Here is a 16,913-nt window from a genome sequence, read left to right on the forward strand (position 1 = left end):
GTAGAGAAGCACTTGCTTAATTCCGGGAGGTTACGTGGGCTCACGCCTACACAGACAGAGAAACAAACAGTCTTAAATACTCTTAGAGAGGCGCACGGATACAAATGGACCCACACAGTCACCTCCCCAGACAAAACCACACTCGGATAGATACACACAGAATCACTAGCACCCGCATACCCAGCAACACTCAGATACTCGCGACGCACACAGCTACAGACAAGCTTAAGACACCAGGAATCGGGGTTTGCGCACACACACCGCACACAGTCCCTTTGGGTGCTCATATACGGACACAAGCCACCCTATCCCCAGACCCACGAGACTCCCCAGAGGTTCAGCCTCAGCCCACCCAGGCCGCCCCTCCCTCGGAGAAGGCCTTCTTCTCTCCTCCTCTTCCTTCTCCTCCTCCGCCTAAAGATGTACAAAACACTCCTCAGAATAAACCCAGGCTCTTTGCTCCTCCCTCCCCGCCCCCCGACAGCCGCTCCCCCATTCATTTTCGCCCGTCGCCGGGTAAGTCCCTCCCCCCGCGTAGCCCGGCCTCCTCTGCTCCCAGCCCGGAGACCGCGGCGCACTTGGACTTCCCTCTCCATTCGCTGGCTGCCTCGCTCCCGGTCCCCACGGCTGCGAACTGATCTGGCGCGGGGGGAGGAGGAAAGCGCAGGCGAGCGAGCGAGCGAGAGAGGGAGAGAGCGAGCGAGCCAAAGAGCAAAGCGAGAGCGAGAGAGCCGGGAGGCTGAGGGAGTAGTGACCGCCTTCCGGAGCTTGGATTCATGCCTGTCCTCGGGACCAGCGAAGGGGACTTTAAGGCTGAGTATGAGCCAGGCTGCTAGGAGCCAGGTACCCCCACGCCTGCAGTCCCCGCGCCGTTCCCGGTATGCGAGCTGGACGCCGGGTTCTCCCAAGTTCCCACCGAGCCGAATAAAAAGCGTCCTCCCGCAGCTCTCCGCCAAAGACGGACATTGACTCCAGGTAAGGCGGTGCCAGGCACAGCGCCCGGCAGCCCGGCTGCCCTTGGAGACCGCCCGGACCGCATTCGGGGCGCCCCCGCCCGCCCTGCCCCTCCCCCTCCCGGCACCCTTCGGCTCTTCCGTCGGTCGCCCCGCCGCCACCAAGTCCTCTCAGGTTCCCGGGAGGGGGAGGGCTCTGTATTCTGGGGCGCCAAGGGTTAAATGCGGGTTTTAGTAAGTGGCGTGTGTGCTCCCCGCGCGCTCCCGACATGTGTACCATGGTGGGAACTTGATGTGGTGCTAGTGTGTGTTTGCGTGTGCAGCGTCGTTTGCGTTTGATGCGTGTGTTTGTGCTGTGTATGTGTGCAGGGGAGGGGGTAAAGAGAGGTCCTATAACCTACTTATGGCGCGATGTGCGTGTGCATGCTTGTACGTATGTGTCTGTATGTGTGCGCTTATGTGTCTTCTTAATTAGGTCTCTCCAGCTTACATGGAATGGGATCCTTACTATAGGATCACGTAGCCATCGGGAAACCCGCTGTGGACTTCCTCTCGGCGCTCTGGGCTTGGGGTCTGGGGAGCATTCTAGGGATAAGGATGGCACCTTATTTAGCCCAATATTGGTATCCTTGAAGGAAAATTCCTCCAAACCACGGAGACCTGGTATACTTGGACTCACCCTTTAATATGAAAGAGAAATGGTCAAACCCCGAGGCAATGACATACTGTCACTTTAAATTCCACACTGGGCAGGATTCTGATGGGAATGTGGAGTCACTGGGTAGTGGGTGACAGAGAAAGGGAGAAGTCAGCGGTGGGCTCCTTGTGTGGGCTGGGCGAGTCTGGGATAGAGTCTACCCTACCTCTCCGTTTGCCGTCATAGGAGTAGGAGCGTAAGAGCACCTCCAGCTACTGGTGCTTTTGGGGAGGACCTGGGCAAGTTTGCATGGATCCCCCTAATGGGAAAGGAGAAGAGTCCCCAGGGACCTGCTCATCCATCATAGTTACACAAGATCTTAGAGAAAAATTCAACTAGGGGCAGCTCTGGGTAATATGGAAGGAGATGGATGGGGCACTTCCCTAAGACATTCCTCCTTCCCTACCCTATTTCAGAGAAGCTTGGGAAGCCCCAGAAGAATCTGTTCTTAAACTGTGCCTCCTCAAGGCTCTACTAGAGTTAGGAGGAAAATGGAGAACAGAGAGATTGTGTGTGTGTATGTGTGTGTGTGTGTGTGCGTGCGCGTGTTTCATTACTGAGGGAGATCTACAAGGGTGGTGGGTGGGGAACTCATGGCAGAATGTGGCGGTAATTGACTTAAACTGCTGTCGATTTGTACCTCACATCTCTTGCTTGGCTCCAAAATACTGCCAAGGGCACAGGGTCTATGTGGAGAATGTCAGTAAGGAAGACAGTTTGAGTCAAGTCCCTCTTTCCTCTTTCCTCCACCTCCTAGGAGGCTCTCCTGGTAAGTCCCTGGGCTACCCTGGCTAGGTACAGCTAGGTTTGGACTCTGGGGCCAGCCATTGATTTGATTCCCGGATGCCTCTTAAAGGCTTGCCCTACTCAGCAAAAAATGCTGAGTTTTACTGCTGTTAGCATGGCTTCCAGACTCGGCAGCTGTTACTTTCCCAAGGTAAGAAGAGGCAGCCGTTCTGCCGTCAGGGCTGAGACGCTGGGACAGCCTGTCATGCATCCTGGCTGGCAAAGAGCCACCAAAAAGACCTCTGGGGGAAAAAGAAAAGTAGAAATATAATTGTGTTTTTAAAATTGTATGTGTGTCTGTGTGTGTGCGTGTGTGCATGCGCATGTGTGTGCCTGCGTGCGTCTGTGTGTGTATCTTCTGGAGAGACATAAAAGCAAACATGTGTTTGCAAGGACCTGCCCTGGCGGGTGGGCGATGATGTTACCTGCAGACACTCGCAGACACACGAGTCTCCAGCCAGAGGCTGATACCTCAGACTGCAGCCTTCACAGGGCCACAGGGAATCTGCTTTGAGAAACTCATGTCAGAGCAGAGCTCCCTGGTTCATTTTTGGTGGTGGGGGGGGGGAGGATGGTGAAATCAGAGGAGGAGACCCTGTGATCGGAACTGCTCTCGTTTTATCTCTTTTCCAATTCGTAGACAATTGAAGCTGGTTATTGAAGAACAGACAGGCAGGACTCTGTGGCCTAGAGAGGGGGAGGAGAATGCCATAACATTCTCTAGCAAGTTCATGGTATGCCCAGGCTAGAACCTGGGCTGCCTGACACCCCGATCAATGTCCTTTCCACGCGGCCACCCTGCCCAGGGACCGTGCTGCTCCCTATTCCCATCCAGCCACTTTGCTCCCACCTAAAACAATCGCTGTCGTCCCTCATCAGACTTCTCATTTCAGAGCTGTTCCATCTAGAAACATGACCCTGGAGAGAAAGGGTTCAATGCTTTAATCAGTGTCCCCACTAGACAGACAGACAGATACACACACACACACAGAATACACACAGGCAAAGACCCCCTACGGACTCTGACTGGGAGACAGAGCCCAGCAGAACATCTGGACTCTACCCGAGCTCTTTATTAAGGAGTACTTTGCCTTCCAGAGAGCCAAGCGTGTGCCCCTCTACTGATGCAAATACTTCAGGCAAATTAAGAGTCTTGCCCTGTGCGATGATACATCCCGCGGTCACGGGAGCATGCCCAAGCACACAGGTACACATGCACTCACACACATGTGCACACAGAGATTTAGAAACCCTCCTTACTTGCCATATTCCCCAAAAGGGAATTTCAACCTCCGCACCAAATTGTGTTCCCCTATATAAAGGCATCACCCACACGGGAAGACTGGGACTCATCATTCCAGGGAAGGGGAGAGAGAAAGCCCTGTGAGGCATGGGCTCTAGAGAAGTCAGAACCAAGCCCACGTGAAAGTGTTCCCAGACTCCCTGATGCTCATTTCGGGGTGCCGGTGATCACTGAGGAAAAAAACATGGGGGTTTCAGGCCCATCTGCAATAGAGCCTTTCCACGCAGGCTTTTCCGAGGCTGGATGGCACTTTAGCTCCCAGAAGGGGGAGCTGTGACTCCATTTTAACCAAAGAGAACAGGCTCAGATTCCAAATCATCTGTTGGGCCCCCCGTTGAGTTTCCATGGCCCAGCTCAGGCTGCGGTGAATGTATCTGGAATGGTGCAGGTGGGGACTTTAAAAACCCCTCTCCCCTGGCCAGTCCAAATAAAATGCCCGGGTGCTTGCAAAAGTTTATGCTCTTGACCCCTAAGTCTTAAATTTCTCTGGAAGGTCTTTGCCCATGGCACCTTCGGTTGTGTGAGGAGACATCCTGATTGGCATCCTCTAGCTTGTTCCCTCCCAGTTCCTTAGATGAAATCACCAGGATATAGCACCTGAACAGGCCTCTAAGGTTAGACATAACCTGCCCTTCTCTTCCCTTTGCTAAAATTCAAAGATTAACGAATCGGTCACTGAACTAACGGTAATCATATTAAAGACAAAATGGGGGTCAGGTGAAAAGGACAGATTTTCAAATGTCACTCTCCAAATAATCCCCCTGTTGTTTTCTATTCTAACCCCTTCTGCAAGGAGTACCTTTTTCCTTTCTCTCTCTCTCTCTCTCAGCGTCGGCTTCTACTTTTAAAAATCTCACTGATATTTTAACATCCAACCCAAATGACCCTTCCGAGAAGTCTTCTCAAAATCTTATTTTGGAATAAATCTCTTTCTCCCCTGTTCTCTCATATAATTTTGTCTGAGACTTTTATTTTAGCTTGGGTCTCTGTTTGCCCGATTTTATAGCTCCACGGATATATGCATGGCTTGCCCTCTTCAAAATGGTTTTGGTAAGAGCATTTTTTTTTTTTTTAAATCTTCAGGGACTAACACATAGTAGTTGCTCTATAAATGTTTGCTGTTGCATTTTGAGTCCAGACTCCATAACAGCTGTCATCTCTCTCTCTCTCTCTCTCTCACTCTTTCTCTTTTCAATAATTGTTTCAAGTTCATGCAAAACAATACAATCATGCTGCCTATACCATCAATATAGGAATGTCCATGATGATACAGATGGGTGAAATTAAGCCCTACTTGGAAGTGAACTTTGCCCTACTATGTTCCTACAATGTTTAGTTTTCTTCTCATTTAATCTTACTTTCCACCCAGTGGGGCAGGTATAGTCCTTTCATAGCAGAAGAAAATGAAACTCATGCTGGCTGGGTCCCTTGCCCAAGGTCATGTGACCAGCACAACTAGACTTAGAACCTAACTCCCCCTTTCTTCAACATTTCTGCTCTTTCTGGTGAACCACTGCGTTAATGGTAACCATTGTGGATGACCAACGGGACTGGGTTGTTCAGCGGATTTTAGTATAGCTCAGGGCACAGTATTAGCTCTTCGAAATCGATGTTCTAAAGGAGTCATGGAGCCATTTGATCAAAGAATCTCAGTGTTTTAAGGTTTCTCATTAACTAGACCCTTTTCCTTATTTGAGAACCAAGAATCCTTTCTGTGATACTCATACAACGTATCCGCTCAGTCTCATCTTTTGTACTTTTATTAACGGCGAAGTAATTATCACACAAACCCGCCTATGCTGTGGAGGGAGACCTTGGTGGATGTTTTCTCACTGTGACTCTATATCTGCCTTTTGTCTGTAAGTCTCTGAAATCATACAACACAAATATAATTCTCTTCTAATTGTCAGTTCTTCCCATATTGTGGAAGCATAATCATATGATCACTAGTATTCTCCTGCTGGAGGCCCTATTGCCACAGTCCTGTGTCCTGTAACATTTGTTTGGGTCCCTCACCAAGCTGGCTGTTGATCGCTGGGCATTTTCTGGGCGTTCTCTAGTTGATCACGCTTAGAGGGTTTAAAAGCCACAAAAGGGGGATGGTTATCTACAATTGAGTAAGGTTTAAAAGGGGCATTGATTCATCCATTTATTCAACAAATGTTTATTAGGTGATGACTATTTTTCAAGCATAGCTCTAGACCAGTGCTATCAAGTAGACCTTTCTGTGGTAATGGATATGTTCTCTGTATTGTGCAATATGGTACTCACTAAGCACATGTGACTCTGAGCACCTGAAATGTGGCTAGTGTTACTGATGAACTGAGTTTGTTTATTTGTTTGTTTATTTGTTAGTTTTTAAGATTGTATTTATTTATCTGAGAGAGAGAAAGAAAGCATAAGCCGGGGAGTGGCAGAGGGAGAGGGAGAAACAGTCCCCATTGAGCAGGGAACTGGATGCAGGGCTCTGTCCCAACACCCCAAGATCATGACCTGAGCTGAAGACAGATGCTTAACTGACTGAGCCACCCAGGTGCCCCATGAACTAAGCTTTTAATTGAATCCAATTTTAATTTTAATGTCACTAGTTATCTGTGATGAGTAGCTTCCGTATTGGGCCGCACAGATCTGGACATTGAAGATGTAGAATGAACAGGGTCCTCTTTTCGTGGAGCTCAGAGTCTTGTGGGGAGAATTGGGTAATAAATGAGTAAACAAATAGATAAGCAAAATAACTTCACGTCATAGTAAATGCCATGCAAATAATTAGGAATGTGGACGATGTGACTTTAGCTAGGGTAGCCAAGGGAGACTTCTCTGAGGGCATGCCACTGGAGCTGGTTTAGGTGAGAAGAAGCTACCCGTATGGCAGAGACAGCAAAGATAAAGTCACTGAACATGTGCAAGCTTAGGAGAGCCAAGCGATCTTGTGGCTAGAGCTCGCAAGTGAGAAAAAGAATGTCATGAGATGGAAATAAGAAAGGTAGGCGGGGCCAGATCAAAAGGCCTTGTCAAAGCTGCAGGAATAAAAAGTCTAGAATTCCACCACCATCCCCCGGCCATAAAATGCCCTTGCTTAGGGAGTGGGCAGCCCAAGGGCTTAGCTGAGAAGTGAGGAGAGATTGACAGGAGCTCAGCATCAAGTGCCCTTGACAGGTTTCCATCTTGTCCATTAAAATAATAATAATAATAATAAAGATTTATGTATTTGAGAGAGAGCATTCATGCTCACATGAAGGGGGTTGTCGGGAGGGGCAGAGGGGGAGAGAATCTGCAGCAGACTCCCCACTGAGCACAGAGCCGACGTGAGGCTCCATCTCAGGACCCTGAGATCATGATCAGAGATGAAAACAGGAGTCAGGTGCTCAACCCACTGAGCCACCCTCATCTTGTCCATTTTTAATCTGTCATTTCAATGAGTTCTTTTCACCTTAATTTCTAGTCCTGTTCTGGGTGTTGCACGCTCTGGACACCTCCAGCTCTAAAGGGAGGGGAAGAACTGGACGGGGGTTATGGATAGAAAAGGAGGAAGAGAATGAATACTTGAAGAGAAAGGTATTGAAATGAAGTTTGGTAAAATAAAGTGAAAGTTGGCATTGCCTTATCAGCAAATATTTATTGGGTATCTAGTCCCGGAAAGACCATGAATAAAGCCCCGGAAAGATCTTAGTGGAGCCAGTGAAGAATCCATCCAGGTGCTGGCATTCTAACAGAGGAGGTCTGCAAATGATCATTCATGGTAGAAGCACAAGTGTCATTTCAGAAGTCTATGAGAGGATGAGGAAGGTAAAGAGGAGAGGAAGACACCAGTGATGTGTCGAGGGGGATGACGAGGAAGAAGATGGTGGGGACCATAAGGTCTGGAGATCAAGAGGACATACCTTTTCATTGTCTATCTCCATTAATTTTAAATGTCACATAGTAAGAGCACAGGGGCTCAGGGCCCCCGATTCTAGTCCTAGCTCCTATCCTTGTATTTTTGGAACACCTTAAGAACCTATCTGCTCCAATTTGGTCTTGCCTTCTGCAAATCAAGAAGGACCAGACGGTGCCCTGCCTCACCGAAGGGATTTGCCCCAGCTTAGTGAAATACCGCATGACGAAGTTCTTGCAAGGGGACAGAGAGACAGTGCGTGTTGGCCATGCTTCATCAGAATGTTTTGATACTGTCTCAAAAATGAGCAAATCGAACAGAAGTCACACCTCAGGGCACAGACTGTGACTCCAGACACGGGGACTGAGTGGGAGTGATGTGCCACTATCGTAACTCTTCATATCAGAGCGATTAAGTGGTAGCATGAAATCCACTGTCCTCCTGGAACACAGTAGCCTAAAAAGGCTGCCTAGAAATCCATAGACAGTCCTTGTTACTGAGGGGGCCAAGAAGACAATTAAGAAGATAATGAGGCTGAGGAAAAGTGAAATTAATTTCTTTTTGTCATACGTGGGTGAGGGGGATCTTTGTATCTCAAAGGAAATGTGTTTTGGAGATTGCAGGTGACCTTAAGGAGAATAGATTGGACAAGACAGGGTGTGAGAGAGTTCGAAGGGGTGAATTACTGGGCCTGTCTGCTACCCAGTGGAGGCCACGCATGGGAATAGCAAGCTGGTACGGACACCAAATAGATCATTTGAAACAAATCGTATTCCCAGTGTGCGAAGATTTTCTCACAGGGTGTAGAGAGCCACATACAATGGTGTCTGGACCACTTTGGGAGCAGCTAAGACTGTATCCCCCTCCATGGGTGAGGAGGTAAATTCATAAGGCAATTAACAAAAGCAAGATGTAGTCGTTTTTGTGTAAATTGCAAAGGTTGAAGCTGTGGGGCTCCAAGTAAATGGCCCATCTGAACAGCCAGAACACTTTGTAAGGGTTAACCCAATACTGGCCCGGAGGGGTTTCTGAAATATAATTCATCCAGCCTTTCAAAGGTCCTGCAAACGAGCCAGGGGGAAGCTCAGTGAGAAATAATGGATCCTGGGGGTAACATGGAGTAGCCAAGCTGATTCAGATGGAGGAAGGCAGACATTTAAGACATACGGTTGCTTCCAAGCAGTCAGCTCACCTATCTCCATTCTAAGAATTAGCAGTCCACAAAAGTGGATGAAATTCTGGGGGGCTGTGGAATTCGTAGACACTCCAGAAGCCCCAAGATTAAGCTGCAGGAGCGTTCTGAGAACTGTGACAGGGACGTCTGCCTTAAGTAAGTACGTTTCAGTCTGTGGTAGTGGAGAAGCTAAATTTCTTATGGAATCTGGTGGGCTCTGAGTTTATAGACGTATGGTTGGGGGAGGACCTACAAGAGTCCTCGCTGATGGTATAAAAAACATCTGCACAGAGAGAAGGGCCATTAAAAAAAGGAAATCAGTGCTTGGGTATGTTTAGGAATGGAGGGGAAAACTCGAAAAATCGATTACCTGGCAGGAGGTGGTAATACGGTTTTTCCGCTGAAAAATTTTGGAGGCAAGACTGTCAGAGAGGAAGTGGTTCTCATCGAATGCCATTGCCAGAGATGACTGAGGCAAAGGAGGGCTGAGCAGGGTCATAAAGAATTTTATTCTAAATGCTTAGCAACGGGATAGCATCATTGAAAGTCCAGCGAAGCCTAACAAATGATTCCTGAAAATATTAGATCAGACTCAGCTTTACCTGCGCTCTCCTCTTCCTGATGTTGGGAATTATGCATTTAGGCAGAACATAGGATGGAATTTGAGGGGATTCTGGAAAGTTCTTCACCTACAGTATAGAGGTGGCTGAAATGTCACAATGACAAAGCCATGCTTGGAGTGGGAGAGTGTCTGTGCCAAGCACGTCCTATATCCTCTGTGCTATAATGGGTACTTGTTATAGATATCTTGTTGAATATTCTGAAAGAGCTCACACATGGGTGGCATCACCCTTGTTCTAGCGATGAGGAAACCAGGGCACAGCACAGTGATGTCACTTGTCTTGGGCCACCCACAGAGTCCATGATAGTGTGGAGGATTTGGACTATTTCTGTCTGACTTGAAAGTGTTGTGGTTGAAAGCTTTAATGCTGGAGTGTGAATGCCCCCTCTACCACTCTCTAGCTCTGTGACCTTAGCCAGATTACCTGATCTTTCTGCGTCAGCTTCCTCTTCTACAGAATGAAGAGGACCGTACTGACCACCATAGAGATATTGTGGGGTTTAGTGAGTTGATATGGTAAGTGTTTGAACAATGACTGGCAGACCATCAATGTTACATAAACATTATTATTTCTTCTTATTATTACTATACCCTGTTGCATTAGATTAAATGTTGCCCAGGCCGGTAGGTATGCTCTCTGGCTGGAAGTGCTCTGTAGGAGACATTACCACCAGGTTCAAGGCCTTACCTTGAAAATGAGCTTCCTCAATCATTTTTACCAATCCCCCTCCCCTAAGATGGCAATGTGAGACCAGCAGTTAGGGGAAAGATTGAGAGCCCAGGAAAAGGCATGGAAGGATATAAAATCAAAATGACTGGGGCAGATTTTGTATTCTCTATCTGTGGGTCAGAAACCAGTTATAGATAGCCATCAGAGCTGAAAGTCAACCTTCAATAGAGTCTAGATGAATTTTCTCTCACTCTTTTACTTATACATTTTTTCCTCTTCAGCATCAAAGTGTATCTAAGTTGGTTCTAGTACCTGGACCCCTGGAGCCCACATCCTTGCACTTCTGGGTTTGCTTTCCTAGGCTGTGAGACTGGGGGTTCCACAGGTGCATATGGGAGAGCATGACTGACAGCACGATGGGAGAGCATGACTGACCGCACGCTCCATGCTCTGGTGTGAACCATGTTCATCTTCCTCCTGGTGCGAACCATGTTCATCTTCCTCCTCCTCTTGGTTTCCATCTTCCTTATCAGCATCATTTGTTTTACCAAGTGCTTGTGTGTCTTAGCATGTATTCTCTCGGAACCTTCACAGTCTCACTCTAACAGTGTAACTATTCTTCCCGTTTTCCAGATGAGGACTGTGGGGCTTGGAGGTGAAAGGATTTAACCCAAGATAGGTAATAAACAATAGCAATGGGTCTCGAACTTGTATCAGCAGAGACACTGAGGATTGACATCCTTTCATTGAACTGTCCTCCCCGATTCTATCTGCCCATCTAAGGCATGGTCTGGCCCCTGGCAGCTTGGTGGCTTCCCCAAATCGAGGTTGATCATTGCCTCTTCGTTTCCATTGTCTTCGGCCAGGTCCACTGTGGCAAATCTTCAGCCATTCTGTCGCGCAGGCCCTGCCCTCACTCCCAGTCTTGTAGGCTTCTTAATGAAAGAAGCATCCATCAATCCCAGTCTTGTAGGCTCCTAAATGAGAGAGGCATCTATCTTGCATGTTCCAGGAGATGTTATAAATGGCGTCTACTGGAGGGAGGCTTCTTAAATCTCCTTAATAACCTGCATTTTGCTTTCTCTCCTTCTTTATCTGTCAGCATCGTGAATATCTTCAACCCTTCCAGGGTTTTCTGCCTGCCAACTTCATAGCCTCTTAAAATAGTAATTTAACTTCACAATGCCTCAGTAGGAAACCTTAGCTGGGTGTGTTTATTTGTACCCTTAAGTTGTGGAAGTTTAAATGCTGCTCAGACCAGGACCAGTCCTCATAGAAAAGCTACTTTCTAGCTCTGGGCCAGAGCCAAGAACCAAGATGTTACTTTTCTTTGGAATAGAATCACTAAAGGCACCTCTGGAAACAGTAGCACTTTTAAAAAGCATCTCAGGAAATGGCAGGATGGAGGTGGCGAGAATTGTTGCAGCCAGATGCTGCAAGAGAAGTGATGTGTATATATCTGATCTCTCTCTCTCTCTCTCTCTCTCTCTCTCTCTCGACACACACACACACACACACACACACACACACACACACACAGGAATATTGGTATTAAGGAGAAAAACAACACAGACAGAGAAGTTCCCCATGCTGAGAAATAAATTAATTATACGTGCACAGGTAGGTGAACAAGAAATTTTATTGAGTGTTTGGGATAAAAGAAAAAAGAAAAGAAACAACAGAACAAAGTGCATCATGGGATCTCTACAATCACTAAGGATACGGAGCACATTTTTCACTTAGAAAGCTGAATGAAGACCAGGAACATGATCCGTAAACAGGGGCTACCAACAATACCTCCCCGCGAGTTTGGCTGTGCGCATGGAGCATCCCATGAGTAAAGTACTTAGTGACAGGTCCCGGGGGCTCAATATATGGCACTCATGATGATATTTATCGACATGGGCATATTTTTGATGAGCTATTAAGTTAAAAAATATATACGTTAGGCTATATTATGCATAGCCTGCTCTTTTATAAGATGCTCCTGGATATTGGATGTGGGTTCTCTTTAGGTGAGAGGTTATGAGTGAACGTGAGTCTTTGATATTTTACGTGTATTGCCTAATATCTCTAATGCATGTGCATTCCGTGGGTAATGAATATTTTAAGTAGTAGGATGTGGGGGACCAGCGAGCAGTTATTGGTGGGAAGAGGAGCAGAGGTACATCCTTTAATGTAAAGTTTGCTAAATTTCTGAGTCATCTGTCCTAAATCACATTTAAATGGACTCAGGGTTGTTTTTTTTGTTTGTTTGTTTCTTTTTATTTGTTTTGTTTTTTTTTGTTGTTGTTGTTGTTTTTTCCTTTTCTTTTTTTACTTGACCTTGACTGGAGCAGGGCTACTCATAAAAACCAAAGATTTGGTCAATGGTTTCTACTTTCTAACACATGTTAAAGTAACTATCGCACCTTTAAAAGGAAAGATTGTGTCACCTCTAATCGTTTTGTGTTTGGTTGTGCTTTGTTGCTGTGATTTGGGAAGCATGGATTTGGTGTGGCTGCCACCTTGACATCAGAAGACTTTCGTTTTGACTCCATTTTTGTTTTTAATGTTGGGCAAAGAGGGCCACCGTGGGAGTAGGAGAGAGGCATGGGACCGGTGAGACGGCCACCTCACCATCTATACCAGAGCAGCCACATTTTCTGCTTTGCTTTATTACTTTTTTTTTTGTATAAGAGTTGAATAAAGAGTTCAAAGGCTCTAAAAAAATGACTTGACTTTATTGGCTGAAACGTTAAAAGGACTCTAAGGTGGACTTAAAAATGACAGATTTTGTCCTAGATTAAGTCATCGTATGAAGCTCTTTAGGAGACCACATATGACTGACATATCCCCAAGGGTTTAGAAGGAACAGAAAGCATATGTGAGCCTCTGTCTTAGCCACCTTTGTCATCACAATGTATGACCTACATCATTGCCATCAACAGATTAAATGAATTAAACAAAGTATGAGCTATATTCAAGGCAGCCTCTTATAGAAATGAAATATTTCCATAGGAAAACTTAGGAGTGAGTGTGTGCTAATTCATGTTGCCTTGGGATGGGTGGTGTCTTTAGAGGGAGGGATCTGTACTTGTGGAAGTGAAAAAGGGGACATCCCAGGTTGGGCAAATTGTAGGCACAAAGACATGACACCAAGCTTATATCTTTTCTTCATCACAGAACCATAGAATGTTAGAACTGAGCCAGAAGAGCCCTTAAGATCCATTGTGTTCCACCTACCTCTTTTTGCAGATAAGGAAACAAAGACTGACAGGGAGAGTGTCATGGCGAAGGCCATAGTCTTTATTAGTAGGGATGGATGCTCAACTAGAACCCCAGATTGCTGACCCCCAGACAGCAATCATTCCATCAGCAGAACATTTTCCTATCCTCTCCTGTGGTGCACTAGATCTTCAGAAACTCCAAGGAAAGGTCAGATACCTTTGGGAGATGCTTCATGGTCTACCCTGTTCCTGAAAATCAGGTTATATATAAGCAAATTCAAGTTTCCAACAAAGTTCTTTGATAGAGGGAGATTTTCAAACTAATTCAAGCTTTCTCAAAGTTATGTGAGCACAAAATGTCAACTTTCTGTATTTTTCACTTAATTCTTAATAATAATTCTTTATAGCTTACTTTAGGAGACTCGACACGAGACAACTATATCTTCCCTTGAAAAATCAGAATATTATGTATATGGAAAAATGTTTTATAAGCAATGCTGATGGTCTGTATTTTTTTGGGAATGATGGTCATGTTTTTAAAATGAGTATAAGAACAATAGGGAAGTTTCCCAGATTTAATGTTTCCCATTCCTCCCTCATTCCCTCCTGTCTCGGCCTCTCTCACTCACTCCGTCCACCCGTCCTCTCTTCCTCTGTCTGCCTTTCCTTCCTTCCGTCCTTCATTCCTTTCTTCCTTATCATCTTACTTTCTTGCTTTACTTTTCTATCTCCTTCTTTTCCTCCTTTATCTCTCTTAGCCTATTCCTGCTTTCTTCCCATTCTTCCCCCCCACCCCCCAAAATACATTTCTTTTTGAGGAGTTACTATGTTCCAGATTCTGGACCATCTGTGATGAATAGGACATTTTCCTGATCGAAAGCTCTTGCCAGTTTGATGAGGAAACAGATGTGCAAACTGAGATAATACAGAGTAGCTGCTGCTGAAATTAGAACACAGGCAGCGTATTAGGAAATGGAGGAGAGGTCCTTGTGCTTGAGCCATGGAGGTTGCATAGCCCATTGGGTAGATGGAAAAAGAACATTCCAAGTGGACAGTGGGAGAGGAAGTCGTTCAGCGTGACTGGAAAACATGCTCAGGGTGAAGCTGGAAAAAATAACCTCAGGACTGGAATATATAAAGCCTTAAACCCCATATTAAGTAATATGTGTCTAGAAAATTACCAGTAACTCTTAAGAAAAGGATTAGCATGACTAGATCTAGGATTAAGACAAGAGGAAGGAAGAGGGGGTTTGGTGGCCCTTTGGCAGTTTATGGTTCACATGACACATGGATGACCTTCCAGGGTAAGGCAGTGGCAAGGAAGTGGACACACTGCAGAAATACTGTGATGTGTGACAAAGGGCAAGGAGGGGTTACGGATGGCTCCCTCCAAGGTTGTGCCAGATCTAGTCCTGCTCTCTAAATAGTGTTTCCAGAAACAGCAGGGTCTCAATTATCTCACCGTGGGCTGTGAAATTCTAAAAAAAAATAATAAAAAAGTCTCAAAACAAAATTAAGTTTAATTTGCTTTAATTGAAAAATAAACACATGCCATGTAGAGCACTCTCAAGAGGAGAAAAAAAAAAAGGGCTTAAAAATGAAAGGAACAGTTGGGTGTGGTAGGCCCTCAATTATTGGAAATCCTGAAATGAGAACTGGCGTGGACTGAGAAAATGAATTCAGAGTGAAAGTCAGTAATGGGAAGTAGAAGCTTTCTGTCCGGGTAGCAGTTTTCTGGAGGTCTTGTGAGGTGGTTATTTTTAAATTATTGTTAAGAACATTCATTTATAAGGCAGGAGAAGAAGGAGAGCTGAATGTGGAGCAAGACAATTTGAGTTTGATCCTTTCTCTTTCACTTTAATTGTGTGGCCTTTGGTAAGTCGTTTTTGGCTTTAGTCTCGTCATCTGTAGAAGGGGGATAATAATCTGTCCATCACTGGATTCCTGTGGGGATTGTGTGATTCATGTACGTGGAAGTTCTAACATATGGGTAAAAGGTGAAGGAGAAGCACAAGCAGGAGGAAGACGAGGAAGAGGAGGAGGGCTAGAGGAAGGATCCAGACAAGAAGGAAGAGGAAGGATATTAGAGTGAATCCAACAGTGCATGACATTTATTGAGAGCCTCTGTGTTCTGGCCTTGTGCTAGATGCTGAGGGATAAGATGGCCAAAACCAGCTGAGCCTTGCCTCTACAGCACCTGTCTTCTAGCAGCAAATATTCTCATCTCTAGGTAGGCCATAGAATAGAGTCAGGAAGAGAGACTGAGCTAAGGGTGTTATTTGGAAAGCCTTGAGATGGTGAGTTAGGAGCTCTTGTCTTAAATAGGCATTTTTCTCTCTGTTCACAACCACTCTGCCTCCCCTGTACTTTGACTCTGGCTTAGGTTCTGCCTGTCTCACGGGCAAGAGTCTGCTAGTCACATTTGGAGGTAATGGGGGCTTGGAACTGTAAGCTCAAAGTGTCAGATTCTTATAATATTGGCATCTTAGAATCACAGTTGTAGAATTTTAAAATCTATCAAAACTTGGAATCGGAGAATCTTAGAATAATAAAAGCTAGTGTCAAAATCTCATAGAGTCATAGAACATAATATTCATGGAATATAAAAATCAACTCTTAGTACCACCACATCTTAAAAATCACAGAATCATGAAATTAGAGTCTTTGAGAAGAGAATGGCATTTTATGGTTATCTGGTCCACCCTCCTTTCCAATTCATGGAAAATACTAATATAGCATTAAAAAATACAAACACTCCTAAGAATCTTTGTATAGGAAAAAGGTGGCCCTAAAGGAAATCTAAAGCTTAATAACGTTAATTGTGAACATATTGTCCAAGGGACAGTGATGATGGACACAGATGGAGTTTCTGAACATTATCAAAGGTTTTGGTGGGTGTTGGTTGACTTTACTGACACCTAAAATGAACACTTACTTTAATAGGAAGCTCAAAACAAATAGGAATTAATATTTTTGCTCACTGACCATCCCTGCTGTAATTATTCATGTGGGCCAATGTAGCCATGCTGTCGTTTTAGAAACATGGTCCCCTAATTACCGGCCCTCTTGTTTTGGACAGTGAACTTGGGGAGGGTAGGAGTGATAGGGGATTCTCTATAACGCCCATGAGCTTTCTAGAAAAGTCTTTCGCATCCTAGGTCTCGCACGCATCCCGTCTTACTATCTTTTTTCTCGCGGAGCTTCCCCTTGTATACACATGGTAACCTCTTATTGTAACCTGACCTTGCGTGTGTTTTCTCCGAAGTATTGGCTTTGGCTGCCAAGGCTTTTTCTTTTTTTCTTTCTTTCTTTCTTTTTTTTTTTTTTTAAACCTGGCATCCATTTTGTATGTAGTAATTGTTCCCTCCATATTCTCTCACAGTCTCTCACAGGACCTCGGATCCAGTGGTATATTTTGACAGGTGCAGGAAGAACCTGGCTTAAGGAAATGTAGAGTATGGAGAGGTTTTTGCGCGGCGTGCGCATGCGCGTGCGGGGCCGGGAGTACCTGTGTTCGTGTGTGTGTGTGTGTGTGTGTGTGTGTGTGTGTGTGTCTGTGTTCATGTGCACGCACGCATGCGCGTGTGCTGCTTTCCTAAACTGTGAGTCTGGATCTTCTTCACGT

At 45.6% G+C, this 16,913-nt stretch overlaps 1 protein-coding gene across 2 annotated transcripts in view; it reads left to right on the top strand.

The window, feature by feature from the left end:
- The first annotated feature begins 566 nt into the window (after window positions 1-566).
- The window catches only part of BRINP1 (BMP/retinoic acid inducible neural specific 1), a 172,189-nt gene continuing 155,842 nt past the window's right edge, over window positions 567-16,913 (top strand). For both annotated transcript variants that reach the window (XM_059410930.1, XM_059410929.1), the window contains exon 1: window positions 567-975. The gene's annotated coding sequence lies outside the window, so the exon portion shown is untranslated. The remainder of the gene's footprint in view (window positions 976-16,913) is intronic.

The sequence above is a fragment of the Mustela nigripes genome, chromosome 9 (genome assembly GCF_022355385.1).
Source record: "Mustela nigripes isolate SB6536 chromosome 9, MUSNIG.SB6536, whole genome shotgun sequence".
NCBI classification, from domain to species: domain Eukaryota; kingdom Metazoa; phylum Chordata; class Mammalia; order Carnivora; family Mustelidae; genus Mustela; species Mustela nigripes.